Raw genomic sequence first — 17,876 nt, forward strand, 5'->3', positions numbered from 1 at the left:
GACCAGGAACAAAAGTTCCTTTTCACCAAAATCGAACCAAAACCCCTCCAAACCTATCCAAACTTTCCAGAACAGTTTATTAACGTACATATGACATAACCTAAGCTGCAAAACACAATGGTTCAATCTCTAGCTTGAAATCACACACTCAAGTGAAGAAATCAAGTTTCTTTTAGCTTTCTCACTCACCAATCAATCCCAACAGCCATGAATTCAATCCAAACATGCATTAACAGACCTTATTTAACTTGGATAACAAACCTACACCTTCACTAAACCTACAGCTTTGAAAATTTTCAAAAAAAGTAACAAAACCTAGCTTGAAAACCTAAGAAAACACCAAAACTAAAAGGATGAACTTACCTAGGGTGCAAGGTTAACTTGGAGATGGAGTTTAGCTCTGAAAATTGATGTTGGCTGAAGCAAAACAATCCCTCTAGAGGCTGGTTCAGTTTGCTCGAAGGAAGAAGAGAAGAAGGTTGAGAAAATTGGGTTACTTCTCTTGGAAGGAAGCTTTTTCTTCCTTTTTTAAAATGCTTTGATTTCTTTTTTTTTTTTAAAATTTTCCTTCCTTTTTAAAACAAAAGGCAGCAGCAAAGAAAAGAAAAGAAAAGTCAAAAAAATATTTTCTTGAATTCCTACTTTACCCCTCTCACAAGTAAATATTTTTTTTTTTAAAAGAAACCCTAGGGGCATTTTGGTAATTTTACTAATTCCCCAATCCGACATTCTAATAAAATTCTAACTTAATCCGGGATATTCTTAAAATAATTCTTTCATTTAATGTCGTGACATTGCTAACCACATAGCTAAATTTCCACCATTACCGGGCCCAAAATAACGCACTTCATTAAATAATTTCTCAACAATTTACCTAAGTAAGATCATAATCCTACTTCATTTTCCAAGTAATTACATATTTAATAAAATATGTCCATTTAAATATTATTTATTTTCTGGGATATTACAACTATCCCCCACTTATAGGAATTTCGTCCTCGAAATTTACCTGAAAAGCTCGGGATACAACTCCCGCATCTGCGACTCTAATTCCCAAGTCGCTTCTTCAACTTTGCTATTCCGCCACAACACTTTGACTAGTGGAATAGTCTTGTTTCGCAACACCTTTTCTTTCCTGTCTAAGATCTGTACTGGTTGTTCTTCATATGACAGGTCGGTTTGAAGCTCAATGTCTTCATAACTTAAGATATGAGTTGTATCAGATACATATTTCCGAAGCATCGAGACATGAAACACATTATGAACCCCAGATAAGGCAGGAGGTAGAGCTAACCGATAAGCTACCTGACCTACTTTCTCAAGAATCTCAAATGGACCAATAAATCTGGGACTCAACTTTCCCTTCTTCCCGAACCTTCGAATTCCCTTCATTGGGGACACCCGAAGAAAAACAAAATCCCCAACTTGGAATTCAACATCTCTACGCTTTGGATCCGCGTAGCTTTTCTGTCTACTTTGGGAAGCAAGCATACGAGCTCGAATCTTCTCAATAGCCTCGCTCGTTCTTTGGACAGCTTCAGGTCCAAGATACCTACGTTCACCGGCCTCATCCCGGTGAATAGGTGATCGACATTTCCTTCCATAAAGCATCTCATACGGAGCCATGCCAATGGTACTCTGATAACTATTGTTATAAGAAAACTCAATCAGAGGTAGGTACTTGTTCCAAGAACCTTCAAAGTCCATTATACATGCCCTCAACATATCCTCAAGTATTTGGATAGTCCTTTCAGATTGACCATCGGTTTGAGGATGAAAAGCTGTACTGAATCTCAACTTAGTACCCATTGCTTGCTGTAAACTTCCCCAGAACTTGGATGTAAATTTTGGATCTCGATCTGAAACTATCGACTTTGGGGCACCATGAAGTCGAACTATTTCCTTAATATACAAATCAGCATATTGATCCACTGTATACGTTGTCCTCACCGGGAGAAAGTGAGCAGACTTTGTATATCGATCCACTATCACCCAAATAGAATCATAATACCCTACTGTTCTGGGTAATCCCACCACAAAATCCATGGTGATGTCTTCCCATTTCCATTCAGGAATCTTTAGAGGTTGAAGCAAACCTGCCGGCCTTTGGTGTTCTGCTTTAATTTGTTGACAAGTTAAGCATTTTGACACATATTCAACAATATCCCTCTTCATACCCGGCCACCAGTATAAAGCTTTCACATCATGATAGATCTTGGTTGTTCCGGGTGTAAGGAGTACGGTGTAGTATGAGATTCATCAAGAATCTCTTGTCCGATTTCTTTGTCAACCTAAGGTACACAGATTCTATTTTTGTATCGCAACAACCCATCAGATAAGCATGAAAAGTCTCTTGCCAATCCAGCCTCTAACTTCTCCTTATGTCCCTGTAGCTCAAGGTCACCTTGTTGGGCTACTCTAATTCTTTCCAATAGATTAGATTGTATGGTGATATTAGCAAGTTTTCCAATTACAAATTCAATTCCCGCTCTCGTCATATCCTCAGCCAACTTGGCTGAGATTTCCTTTAGTTCACAAACTTGCCCTGGTCCTTTCCGACTTAGAGCATCCGCTACCACATTTGCTTTACCAGGGTGGTAGAGAATCTCGCAGTCATAATCCTTGACCAGTTCTAACCATCGTCGTTGTCTCATATTTAAATCCTTCGAGTGAAAAAGTACTTGAGGCTTTTGTGATCCGTATAAATTTCACACTTCTCACCGTACAGATAGTGACGCCAAACTTTTAGTGCAAAGACAACCGCTGCTAATTCAATATCATGGGTAGGATATCGTTGCTCATACTCCTTCAATTGCCTGGATGCATAAGCAATCACTTTCCCTGATTGCATAAGAACACAACCTAACCCTTGTTTGGACGCATCACAATAAATCACAAACTTTTCGTCACCTTTTGGTAAGGTTAGCACAGGAGCGGTAATCAACCTTTGCTTCAATTCCTGGAAACTACCTTCACACTTGTCAGTCCAAACAATCTTACAATTCTTTCGGGTCAACTCAGTTAAAGGCATAGAAATCTTTGCAAAGCCCTCAACAAATCTTCGGTAATACCCTGCTAACCCCAGGAAACTTCTAACTTCAGTTGCTGACTTAGGTCGAGGCCAGTCACGCACTGCTTCAATCTTTACTGGATCCACTAAAATACCATCTTTACTCACCACATGCCCCAAGAAACTCACCTGAGGTAACCAAAATTCACATTTCTTAAATTTGGCATACAATTTATGCTCCCTGAGACGTTGTAATACCATTCGAAGATGTCTTTCGTGAGTCTCTTCCGAGTCTGAATAAATTAGAATATCATCGATAAAGACAATAACAAAATCATCCAAAAAATCTTTGAACACTCGGTTCATCAAATCCATAAATGCTGCCGGGGCATTTGTTAATCTGAAGGACATTACCAAGAATTCATAATGACCATACCGGGTCCGAAAAGCTGTCTTGGGAATATCCTCCTCTCGAATCCTCAGTTGGTGATAACCAGATCGAAGATCAATCTTAGAAAAGACAATTTTACCCTGCAACTGATCAAATAAATCATCTATTCTTGGCAGAGGGTACTTGTTCTTCACTGTTAATTTGTTTAACTCCCGATAATCTATACACATTCGTAATGTTCCATCTTTCTTTTTCACAAACAAAACTGGTGCACCCCAAGGTGAAGTACTAGGTCTAGTAAATTTTAAATCCATCATCCCCTGTAATTGAACTTTTAACTCTTTCACTTTCCGCAGTGCCATCCCGTAGGGAGCTTTCGATACGAGCTCAGCTCACAGTATTAAATCAATCTCAAAATCAATTTCACGTTTTGGTGGCAACCACAGTAACTCTTCTCGGAACACATCCAGAAATTCTCGAACTACTGGGACATGCTCCGGTCCCGCTAGTGGTTCCCTGGAAATATCCACAACACTTGCCAGGAAACCAATGCACCCTTCACACAACAAATCCCTTGCCTTAAGGGCTGAAATTAAGGGAATCCGAGATCCTTGCATCTTACCCACAAATACAAAAGGGTCCTCGCCCTCAGGCTGAAAAGTTACCATCTTTCTTTTACAATCAATGGTGGCGTTGTATTTAGCAAGCCAATCCATCCCCAAAATAACATCAAAATCCTCCAGATTTAATTCTATCAGATCAATCGATAACTCTCTTCCTTCCACAAACACCGGAAGGGATCGAACCCACCCGCCGGAGATAACCAACTCCCCAAGAGGGCAACAAGGTTCCAAAACCTCTAGAAAGCACATCACTAGGTTTATTCAGTGCTCAATTATTCTACTTGAAATATAAGAATGCGTCGCACCGAATCAATTAATACGATCAATAAAGTACCGGCAACGAAGCCGACTGTCACAAGAGATGGACCGGCATCGGCCTCGGCTTGAGTCGGGGCAAACACTCGAGCAGAGCGGGTGTATCATCCTTCTTTTGCTCTAACCGTAGCAATTGTGGACAATTTCTCTTCATATGACCCACCATTCCACAAAGTGGAAACAGGCCCTAGCCCGACACTCGCCTGTGTGATGCCTTTTACACCTCGGACATTCGGGAAAAGTCCGCCGGTTTTCATTCCCACTACGACGGAAACCTTGGTTACCCCGGAATCTTTTGTTTGGGCCTGCTGGCCGATGTTTCACTAGGTCTTTTCCTGCCGGTCACCAAGATCGGTACCCTACCCGAACCGGCACTGCCGATTGTTTCCATGAATCTCTTCGGCAATATTTTTCTTTCGTATCCGAGCCTCTGCACCCTCGAAACTAAAGCCAACTCAACTATCCGAGCATAAGTTCGGGCAACCCCCGGTTGTTTAGAAGCAACAATCACATCCCGGGCGATGTGTTCATCCAGCCCCCGAATAAACTTGGCTTTTCTAGCAGCTTCAGTAGCCACCTCATCTGAGGCAAACTTTGCCAATCGATCAAACTTAGTAGCATACTCTGTCACAGTCATACTACCCCGAGTTAACCGTATAAACTCTTCTCGCCTTTGCTGCCTTAATAGACTCATTATAATACTTCTCAAAAAATAAGGCCCGAAAAGTTTCCCAGGTCATATTATTCAGATCATGGCCCTGAGATACAATCTCCCACCAAATACGGGCATCATCTCGTAGCATATAGGTAGCACACGACCGGTCATTATCTTCAACTCGCATAAAATCGAAAATGGATGTTATCATACTCATCCATTGCTCTGCGTTGAGTGGATCAGCACCACCCTCAAACACTGGCGGGTTCTGCTTTCTGAACCGTTCATATAATGGTTCCAAACGATTTCCTGCATCCGGTGGCACTACTAGAGGTGCGGAGGATCGGGATTCGATTTACAGCAGGGCCGAGCTCGCTCGCTCTCTTAATTCTCGATTTGTTCACCCCGTCGCCGAATAGTTTCTTGCATAGCGAGATATAACCTGTTCCCAATTAGGTGGTGGTAAAGGGTTCTCTCCCTCACCGGCAGCCCTGAGCCCAGCTAGCTCGCGGGCACCCCTACCAGTCCGCCTTGGGTGCATAACTATACACCTGCGATCACATTCCAAGTAATAACAATACTGATAAGTATTTCCATATATTATAATCCTTCCCACAACATTCTGATATCGACATAATTCGGAGTAATCGGGTAATCGGTAAAATTAGCAAACTATCTTTTAACTTAAAACTTACTAAACCATGAGTCGATCGAGTCCTTGCGGCCAATGTACATATCAAACCGGTCTTCGGGATCTAAAAACCTTGGCGCTACGATACCATGTTGTAACGCCCTGTCCAACAGGGACGCCACGTGTGTGCACTTTATTTAAAATACCAATAATTATATAAGATGTAATTATACTAAAAGTGTGGGTAATTAAAAATTTTGATAGTTAAAACTCAACCTTTAAACTATTTAACAAAAGATAAGTAACATGATTTATGGGGTCCCCCTGTTTCCAAAATATTTACAACCGGTTTCAAAGTATTTTACAACATAAACTTTATATTTTCCAAAATACAATCAAAATAGAGCATCCTAAACTGGGCTGCACTGCGGCTGGTATGTACATTCTTCTTTGTGACCATAACTCATGGTTGTTCGACTTTAGCTTTTCCTTTACCTGCACCATAAAGCACCGGTGAGTCACGAGACTCAAAGAAGAAAGTGACTAAAACAATAATTGAAAGAAAATGATTATCAACTTATTCTCATGCCATTATGTTTACTCACTATTCGATAATAATAAGCATTTCCTTAAACATCATACATTCCACAGTACTTAATAAAGTACCACTTTTACCACTCGTTACATACGAGTCGAATATGTCACTATCGTTGCCCGATAACGCAAACGATAAGTAAGAAACCTAACCGCGGTTTCAAGAGTAATTACTCATAACGGTAATAACCGTTTCCAACCCTAGGTAATAACCTAGGCTTAATAAGCTTTAATCAACATCATGTTAATAATCAAAATCACCTCCATTCATTCATTGATTTTTAACCACATACGGTGCTTACCACTTTTCTTACCTTAATTCAGAAGTCAAGAATATGGCCGACCTGGGTGGAAAAACAAGCTAGGCAATCCCGGTCCTATGTCACGACAATTGAAACACAATAAATACCTTAACATAATATTCGGATTAAAACCCTAATTTAGAAATCAAATGTAACCTAACTCCCAACAACCCTCATTTAGGTCAAGCATCCCATATTTAATTTAAATCAGATAGTACACAACTCCCCGGGTCAAAACCGAACATAAAACAAACCCGAAGAAATTCTCCTCGCAGGCAACCGGTCGACCAGGTTACTGGTATACCGTAACCCATCCGGTCGACCGGTTCGCGGCATCAGAACAAAAGTTCCTTTTCACCAAAATCGAACCAAAACCCCTCCAAACCTATCCAAACTTTCCAGAACAGTTTATTAACGTACATATGACATAACCTAAGCTGCAAAACACAATGGTTCAATCTCTAGCTTGAAATCACACACTCAAGTGAAGAAATCAAGTTTCTTTTAGCTTTCTCACTCACCAATCAATCCCAACAGCCATGAATTCAATCCAAACATGCATTAACAGACCTTATTTAACTTGGATAACAAACCTACACCTTCACTAAACCTACAGCTTTGAAAATTTTCAAAAAAAGTAACAAAACCTAGCTTGAAAACCTAAGAAAACACCAAAACTAAAAGGATGAACTTACCTAGGGTGCAAGGTTAACTTGGAGATGGAGTTTAGCTCTGAAAATTGATGTTGGCTGAAGCAAAACAATCCCTCTAGAGGCTGGTTCAGTTTGCTCGAAGGAAGAAGAGAAGAAGGTTGAGAAAATTGGGTTACTTCTCTTGGAAGGAAGCTTTTTCTTCCTTTTTTAAAATGCTTTGATTTCTTTTTTTTTTTTAAAATTTTCCTTCCTTTTTAAAACAAAAGGCAGCAGCAAAGAAAAGAAAAGAAAAGTCAAAAAAATATTTTCTTGAATTCCTACTTTACCCCTCTCACAAGTAAATATTTTTTTTTTTAAAAGAAACCCTAGGGGCATTTTGGTAATTTTACTAATTCCCCAATCCGACATTCTAATAAAATTCTAACTTAATCCGGGATATTCTTAAAATAATTCTTTCATTTAATGTCGTGACATTGCTAACCACATAGCTAAATTTCCACCATTACCGGGCCCAAAATAACGCACTTCATTAAATAATTTCTCAACAATTTACCTAAGTAAGATCATAATCCTACTTCATTTTCCAAGTAATTACATATTTAATAAAATATGTCCATTTAAATATTATTTATTTTCTGGGATATTACAGGTAATTGTGGTTTAAGATAAAGTAAATGAAGCTCAATCTCATAAATTGCAATTTATTCGTAATAGAAAATACAATATTATTAATAAAAAAAGTATTGCAACAATATGAGAAAAAACAGGGATAAAAATCCCAAACTAAAATTCGAAATCCAATTTTTTTTTAAACTAAAACAATGAATTCAAAAAATAGATAAATAAATGAGCTTCATCTTCACCCTTTTGCCCAGCTTTCCGATCCAACTCACTAAGATAGCATCTGAGTTTAAGTAGCTTGGCCTATAAGAAGAAGAAGCAAATAAACAAAGTTAGTCCAGAATCAATAATCCAATTGGATAATAATTCACTAAAACTCTTAAAGTTTATAGAAAGAAATACCTTGTTTCTTTGCAAGAAGTTTAGGACATTGGGGTTTCCAATGACCTTTCTCATTGTAGTAGAAACACTTTCCTTTTAGTACATCACCAAAAGCAGCAGCCTTTTTGTTTTGAACTGTTTTCACAGCTTTGGCTCGCTTCTTGGTGTTTTTCCACTTCTTCTTAGATTTGGGTCTTGAAGTAGAGGCAACATGTGCCTCAGGTTTAACCGTCCCATTACCATTGCCAGAATTTGGAGGTTTACCCTTTTTCTTCTTGGGTCCTCCAATCAAATTTTCATATGTCTGAAGGTCATTGACTAACTCATGAAAGTCTACGTCCTTTTTGTTCATGACATAATTTGATGTATAGGGCAGAAAAGCTGGAGTCAGACTATTCAAGATAAGGCTTACTTGAGTAGTGTGATCCATTTCAGCACCATGATCCGAGGCTTCTTGGAAATAACTTGCAATTAGGAGAACATGATCACGCACATTCTGATGGGGTTCCATTCGTGCATTGATGTATTTCTTAGTCGCATCAAAGCGAGTTTGAATAGATGCCCTACTGAATAGTTCAGTTAACTTCGTCATAACTTCAGCAGCCTTTTCGGTTTTTGAAAACCGAGTTTTAAAGGTGTCAACCATGCTGGAAAGCATGAAGTATAGAGCTTTATTGTTAGCATTCTGCCAACGCTCATACTTCTCTTTAATAGCTTTGGTTGCATTGTCACCCGACACTTCAGGAGACGGCTCAGTTAACACAAACAAGGCACTTTCTCCTATGAGAGCAATATTAATGTTCTCATTCCATTTTAGAAAGTTAGATCCATTTAGCTTACTTTCGGTCAAGAGTGATAACATGGGATTCATCATGGTTATACAGGATACTACAAAATAATAAATAGAAATCAACAATGGTTTAAACACAAAATCCAATTCAGAAATTATAAGCACATAGCATGTAGGAATGATAAGAGAAAATACTAAAAAAAATACAATCCTAAATAATTTCCAAGGTTTTCAACAAACTGATATCAGTGTCCCGTTTAGGCGAGAGTCAAAGCTACCATCCATTGAATAGAGTTGTCAGCTCATCTAAAATGTTAAACATTCTAGCAACCTTTTATTCGATCAAGATTGGAATCCAGCGTTGTCCCATTTAGGCGAGAGTCAAGGCTATTCTATCTTATGAGCTTCTACCATTGTTTCATATTTTGTAAGTCAAATACAGTCGGCACCATTAGGGTGATCCATACCATATAAAACACTTACAAAGCTACTTATCTTTTGAGATTAAACGGTGCTAACTTGCTAATGAACGTTCCTCCATTAGGGAGGATTACTCACTAAAACAAAAGCTATGTAAAACCAACAATGGAGATCGAATATCTTAATAATAATAATAAAGCTCATTATTTAAAATGTATTTTCTTTATTATTTATAACAAAATATATTCATTAAATACGAATTTAGAATTAAAATTCTAAATTAGAATTTCATTAATATTTATAAAATTATACTTAGATGGTGATTGAAATAAATTGAATTATTTCCATCTTAGTAGTCATTTTTTTTATATATATAAATATTAAGAAAATTATTAATTTAAGTTGTATTAATTTGAATTAATTTGCAACTCAAATTTAAATTTTCATGAGAATATAGTTATTGTATTTCGAAAAAAAGAAAATATAAAACTTTACTATTTTCAAAATACTTAAATAATAATTACTTAGAAAAAATACTTCAAGCAAAAATATCACATATCTAGATTTTTCTTTGACTAATTAATTCAATTTCTAATAATATACTTTAATTCATTTATTTTAAATTAATCATTAAATGAAAAAATCATTGATTTAAGTTGGTCCAAAAATTAATTAAAATAATTAATTAATTTACAACTTAATCTATTTTTCGAGATAAATTCAAAATCATCTTGCATAATTAAATGCAATTTCGAAATTGATTAATAAAATAAAGAAAATATATTTTGAAAATTATTAAAATTTAAGTTGAAAAAATAAATTTCAACTGAAAAATAATTTTCTATTTAATTAAGTGTCATGAAAAAGAAATATTTAAGTATCATGATGAAAATTAACTTAGATATTTAATATTCAATTTAATTAAATGTATTAAATTCAAGAAATAAATAATTAAGTGTAGAGAAGACTTAATTATTAATCTCTAGTTTAATACTAGGAAAAAAATATACTTATTTAAATTGTACCAAAATTAATTATTTAAATAATTAATTTCACAATGTATAATATTTTCCTATTTAATATTAGAAATAATAAGTAGTCTAGAAATAACTATCTAGAAGATATCTTATTTCAACTAAGTATCTTTTCAACAAAAATTTCAAAAAATATCTAATTTAAGTTATAGAAAAAAATCTAGAACTTAAATATTTTCAAATTTAAATTTAATTAAATATCAAAAATTAAGATGTAACCACTTAATTTGAAAAATATTCCATTTTAAGTTTAAAACTAACTTAAAAAATATCGTAAGAATCTTCAATATCTAATGCCTAGAATTCCTCAACTTAATTTAAATTTAAAAAAAAATATTCAAATTTAAGTTAGATAAGAAAAATAAGTTAAAGTAACTAATTTATAACTTAAATAAGAATATTTAATTAAATAAGCTTCAGAAAGATTCTAGTTAGTTAAAATTCTTTATTTAATTAAATACAAGAAAAATACAAATAGTTTGTCCAGAAATAATATCTAAAACTAAGAGTGTTTTTCTTAAAATTAACTTTAAAATATTTAAATGAAAATAAATTTCATATATTTTAAAAGTTAATTATGTTGCTAATCAATTTTATTAGGTTAAACTAATTTAATTAACCTAGCACATCTATTCAAATCAGGAAAATGTGCCTTCATAATTGGGGTAGTTCATGTGAGGGGGAGCTGGGTTCAGTACGTCGTACCCACTTCTATTGGCCCCCAACACTCAGACAAGGCCCAAAAGAGAGGAATTTAACCTTAAAATAAATAACTGTTATTAATTAAATAGGTCCAATAACTAAATGGACCTAAATAAAATCTATCATGGTGTGACATTTTATTTAGCAACAACCTATATGCATCTATATAATAAAATAAACATATAGGCTCACACAGGCACACATTTGGATGGATCCTATCATGTTGCTAGGTCATACACAGATGAAAGAAGATTGTAAAATTTACCTGTTACAAATTATTTACTTGACCTATTGACAAGTGAACCATGGGTTATAATCAGATCATTGGATCTGTCAACAAGTTAACCATGGCAATTTAGATCAAGCAATAATATGTTTTATAAAACTTACACATAAGCTAAAACACATACTCCTGCAACAAGATTAACTGGATAGTTGGATGTAGGATTTATTTAATTTTAAATAATTAAATTTCGAAAAAAAATAATTAAATAATAAAAAAAATATTTTCAAGTTTTAAAAAATAAATAATATTTAAAATTAAACCTACAATTTTGAAAAATTAGGTTTCAACTAACCTAAATATCATTTCAAAAATTTGCTAACTACTTTTATTTTAAAAAAATTATTATTATTTTATAAATTAAATATTCAATAAAAATTAAAAAAGATAAATAAATATCTTTTTTCAGATTTTATAATTTAATTTAAATAAATAAAATAACAAAATTTAAAAGTTAGCAAAATATCTTATTTCTATTAAAAATATCATGATTATAGTTATCTTATTTTAAATTTAAATAAGGTCAAATTATTTAAAAAAAATATTTAATGTAAAAAATTTAATCTCTGACATTAAATTTAAAAATAAGATAAAGTATAATCAAATTTAAAAATAAGATAAAAAATCAAGCAAAAAGATAGATTTTTACTTATTTTCAAATTCAAATTACACTAATATCTAAGATTAATTTTTTTAAAAAAATTTCAAATTAATTTATTTTTGATATTAGATTTAAAAATTGAAAAATAAAAATCTAAATACAAATCTACACAAAAAATCGGAAGTTAATTCCATGAAATAGCATGAAAAACGAAGAAAAACGAAAAAATTGCATGCAGTACGGACAGTATGCATTGCATACTGCCCGCACGCGCAGGGGAGTGTGCACGACCGAGAAAACTCGGCGCAGAGGGACACCTGCAGCATATCCGCCCGCGGATGAGGGGTTTCAGACACCTCTGGGCGTGTTGCTCGGACAAAATCTTGTCCAAACATGCGCCTGACCGAGGATCACTCGGTTCCGCACGCGTGGGTGAGTGCTTCATCCCAATATTTTTTTGAAACCTCAAAAAATCATAACTAATTAAAATTAAATCGAAATTGAGTTCTGTAAAAAAGTAAATTGCTTAATTTTTTCCATACTATCCAATAAACATAATTCCGGAAACAGAATTTCAATTATTTTTCATGAAAATTCACAAACATCAATCAATCATCATATACCACACAAAACAACATGAAACCATCCAAATCACAAACGATCGTTTTCAAGTCCAAATTTCTTGCAAGAAAATCAATTACCATGGCTCTGAGGCCAGTTGTTAGAATTTATTTTACCAAGATCTTAGATCTACTCACAAGTATGTTGTTTAACACCCTAAATATTAACTTTCTAAAACGATAATTAGACACATATAAAGTTAAGAAAACCTTACATTGATGCAGCGAAATAATGTCTCCTTCCAGTCAGATCTCTAACCCTTGTATCCTTTCTGTCGCAGAGTATTATCAAGATCTGAGCGCGAATGTCCTTCTCTTTGTGTGTGATCCTTCACAGTCTTCCAATCTATGATTGAGGTACCACTTGCTGTGTGTAGGCACTACTCTATCACTAAGGTTTCGAAATTGAGAAAAGGAAAAGAGAGATGGATAGGGTCGGCTATAGAGAGAGAAGTGGAAGGCTCAGTTTTTCTAAAAAGGCAATTTCTGACAGAAGACTTGAAAAACTTGTTATTTGACTGAGCCATCACTTTCTATTTATAGGCACCTACTAGGTTTAAGTTAGCAATTATTTGGCATTAAAATAATGAAAATATTAATTGGAAAAAGCTGCTTAAGTGGCCGGCCACAGGTGTTATTGGACCTCACTTGGATTTTGCAGTTTTCACAATTTTTATTTCTATTTTCTCAAAAATGCCAATTTTCCAATTCTAACCTTTTAAATGCTAAAACTAATTATTTAATAACTAAAATAGATTATGAAATAATATTATCATTTAATTTAATTATTAATTAGACATATAGAGTCTCTTAATTAATAAATAAACCTAGAATCTTTTTTTTTTACAATTTCACCCCTGCTTAGTGAAAATTCACAAGTTAGACATAGTCTCACTTTAGAATTATAATTGATTAATCACAAATCAAATATTAAGTCTGACAAGCAGTATAGTCTCAACTAGAATGGGGACCATGGATCTATATGCTGAGCTTCCAATAAGTGAACCGAATTTACTAAGTAAATCCTTACTTATTAATTCCTCGTTGAATCCACTCTTAGAACTTAGAATTGCACTCTCAGACTTATATAGAGCATATTATTGTTGGGTTTTATGCCCTAAATAAAACTCATTTCAGTATAATCAGATTTACTTATTAATATAGACCAGAAATAACATTTAATGTTGCATGGGTCACATGATTTATTTCATGATTATATGTACATAATGTATAAATTCATCTGAAACCCTTTTCACATACTTGATCCTGTTTATTGTGCCGTCAACACATTGGAAAGTAAACATGACTATGTGAATAAAGTTTCCTAGATTTATCAGACATAGGGTTTTATTGATATGATAATCTACAACAGAGTTTACTTGCATTTGGAGAAATGCTATGTTCTTTCTAGAGCATTGGTTAAAGTAAAGCTCAGGTTGGATGCATGGAGTATGCATCGAAAGGGACCGATATTGAACTTTGACTTAGATTTAATAAACTTACTGTAATATCTATTCAAGTCAATATCGCCTAATTGATCCTAGATCAAATGATCTTAATCCTGATATGATTAGGCTCAATCTCGAGAGGCTATTCGTGTTCTTTGATTTGTTAGTTAAGCCTACTTTTAGGTCAGGGTGATACGTACATTTTGGGAACACGGTAGTGCAATTGAGTGAGAGCGCTAACATAAACATGGAATCTATAGCTTCTATCTGGCAAATAGTAAGCAAAGGATGATCTCCTTCGAGCTTGACCAAACGAACATAAATGGTGGAGTACTCATTTCACATAAGCTGAAATATCATTTATACGGGGTCAAGTGTTTTAAGGAATAAATACATTGTATGGTGTAACGGTAATTTAATCCCTTTACAGTGTAGATCATTCATATAGAGGATCATTGATCAAATTAGGATTATAACAATGGATAACTAATGATGCGTCTATATGGTAGAACATATAGAGCATTTTATATACTTAGAGTGCAATTCTAAGTTCTATGCGTGGATTCAACGAAGAATTAATAAGTTAGTGAATTTTAGTGCTAAATTCTTGATCTACTTATTGGAAGCTCGGTTATATAGACCCATGGTCCCCGCACTAGTTGAGATAATATTGCTTGTAAGACTCATATAATTGGTTTTGATTAATCAATTATAATTCTCAAATTAGACTATGTCTATTTGTGAATTTTTCACTAAGTAAGGGCGAAATTGTAAAGAAAGGTTTTTAGGGGCATATTTATTAATTATGATACTTTGTATGGTTCAATTAATAAATATGATAAATGACAATATTATTTAATAATTATTTATAGTTATTAAAAAGTTAAAATTGGCTTTTAAATGGTTGAATTAGAAAATTGGCGTTTTTGAGAAAATTAGATGCAAAAAAGATAAAACTGCAAAATTGCAAAAAGTGAGGCCCAAATCCACTAGTATAGGGCCGGCCACTTTTATAGGAATTTACCTCTGATATTTTCATTTATTTAATGCCAAATAATTCAAACCTAACCCTAGTGGAATGCTATAAATAGATAGTGAAGGCTTCACGAAAATTACACTTTTCTTCTGACACTTCTGAATCAGAAAACCTGAGCCTTTCTCTCTCTACCTTGGCCGCCACCCTCTCTCTCTCTTCTTCCTTCATAATTTCAAAATTCCTTTAGTGATTAGAGTAGTGCCCACACACAGCAAGCAATACCTCAATCATAGTGAGGAAGATCGTGAAGAAAGACATTCAACAAAAGGAGTTTCAGCATCAAAGATTCAGAGAAAGAGATCCAGGTTCAGATATTGATAATGCTCTGCTACAGAAAGGAATCAAGGGCTAGATATATGCACGGAAGAAGTCATATTATTCCGCTGCAACCAATGTAAGGTTTACTAAACTTTATACGTGTTTATTTCATCGTTTTCGAAAGTTCATATTTAGGGTGTTAATAAACATACTTGTGAGTAGATCTAAGATCCTGGTAAAATAATTTCCAACAATTATATGTTCCACGATATAGATATGCTATCTCATTTAACAATCGTTATAACCTTATTGTGATCAAAGATCCTCTATATAGATGATTTACATCGAGATGGGATAATTTTATCGTTTACACCCCTCAATGTATTTTGCCCCTTAAAACACTTAGCTACCTGTAAATGATGTTTAGTGATCTAAGAATTAGTCACTTAAACAAGAGCTAATCCATTTGCTTCTATTTAGCTAAGCTCGAAGGGAATCATCACTTGACTTCTATACACCAGTAGAAGCTATAGATTCCATATTTATGTTCAACACTCCCACTCAATCATACTATCATGTTCCCAAAATATACGTATCATCCTAACCCAAAAGTAGGCTTAACTAATAAATCAAAGAACATGAATAGCACTCCTGAGTTGAGCCTAAGCATATCGGGATTTAGATTCTTTTAATCTTAAGATCAACTACTGATATTGACTTGGAAAGATACAACGGTAAGTTTAAAATATCTTAACTAAGTTCAATATCGGTCCAGTCCAATGTATACTCCATACATTCGAAACTAGTATACTTTACCAATGTTCTAGAAAGAACATAACACTTACTCCAAGTGTAAGTACAGATCATCGCTGATTATCACATCAGTGTAAATCCAAAACACTGGTGAAACAGGGACTTAGTCTTTTGAATCATATGATCACAATCACATTCCACTGTGTTGACAATACTACAATTGTGAATAAACATATGATCTGGACTTAACAGATTTTGTGTATAAACATAATAAACATATTAAACCATAAGCATGTAAAATTCATGCAAACATAAATCACTTCAAATTTCTTATATTGATAACTAATCAGATTGTAAAGGGTTTTATTTAGGGCACAAAACTCAACAAACTCCCACTTGCACTAACATAAAACAAACTGTGCAATTTAATCAATCTGATGTCTTGATCTTCAGATCAAGTGTAGTATATTTGAATCCACCCAAACTTCTGAAAACTAGTTCAAAAAAATATTTATGAAACATCCTTTACTATATGCATTACTCAACAAGGGATACTGAAATCCTTACTGTTTAAAGTACATCTGAATAAACAGAAGACATATCTCTCATATTTTAAAATATGGAATTGAGATAATACAGCATAGACTTTTCTTCAGTAAAATAACTTTCTAGTAATTTCGAATTTATAAAGTTATAAATCTTCTCTGGTAGAGCTTGAATTATTATAGAATAACTCCTCCACCCCAAGAGTAACCACCACCTCAAAATTTGAATGAGTTGGGGTAGATATAAGAATAACTGGTATACAGTTCCCTAATATCTAACATATAGATCACTTTCATAAATCTTTCTTGAATATCTTCTAACGGTCCTTATTTGATTACATCTCAGATAGCTCCCACTTAATAGCAGATGTCTGGTTAAAATTTATGCAAACATAAATCACTTCAAATTTCTTATATTGATAACTAATCAGATTGTAAAGGGTTTTATTTAGGGCACAAAACCCAACAGAGACTCCCTAGAGAAGTTAGACATAACATATTTGAGCATAATTGAATCCCCGAAGTGGTTCTATATAGGTACCTATAAATGATAAACATATTTGAAAAATATGTAATTTAAAGAGATCTCTATAAGTTATGTCAATATGGGAGGAAATTATCATATACTAAATTTTTGTCGACAATAGATGTTGAATGTTTGCATATTCAATAAACTAACATGATATAGCAGGTACCACGGTATTAGATTTTTCGAGAATTATCGACATATATTTTGTTTTTTGGCTAAAATATTATAACGCAGTCCAGGCAAGTTTACTCGCATAAAGTGAAGTAAGACCTGTAGGGTGTGCAAATAAATATTTCTAGTGAGAAATTTATATATATATGTATTTGTACAAAATAATTGTTGTACAAAGTTTGCATAAACATGAGATTGATTGAAGTAAGGCTTAAATATTGAGAAAATATAATCATGATTTGATTATAGCCTGGAATATATTTTATAATAAGGATTTATAAGCGTCACGTAAATGTTGCAATAAAAAGTTATTTATTTTGAGCTCCTAATATAGTGAGAATTTAAAATAAGTCTTATCTAAAAATTTTAGAAGAATTTAATACATGTCTTAAGTGACATAAATTCAAAGTCGCGCGCACTATATGATAAAGATCTTTGTATGAATAAAGAAGTGTAAGTAAATTATTGTTTGAAAAACACGTATGATTGTCTATGCAATATAAATTTGTA

The sequence above is a fragment of the Cannabis sativa genome, chromosome 3, assembly GCF_029168945.1.
Source record: "Cannabis sativa cultivar Pink pepper isolate KNU-18-1 chromosome 3, ASM2916894v1, whole genome shotgun sequence".
NCBI classification, from domain to species: domain Eukaryota; kingdom Viridiplantae; phylum Streptophyta; class Magnoliopsida; order Rosales; family Cannabaceae; genus Cannabis; species Cannabis sativa.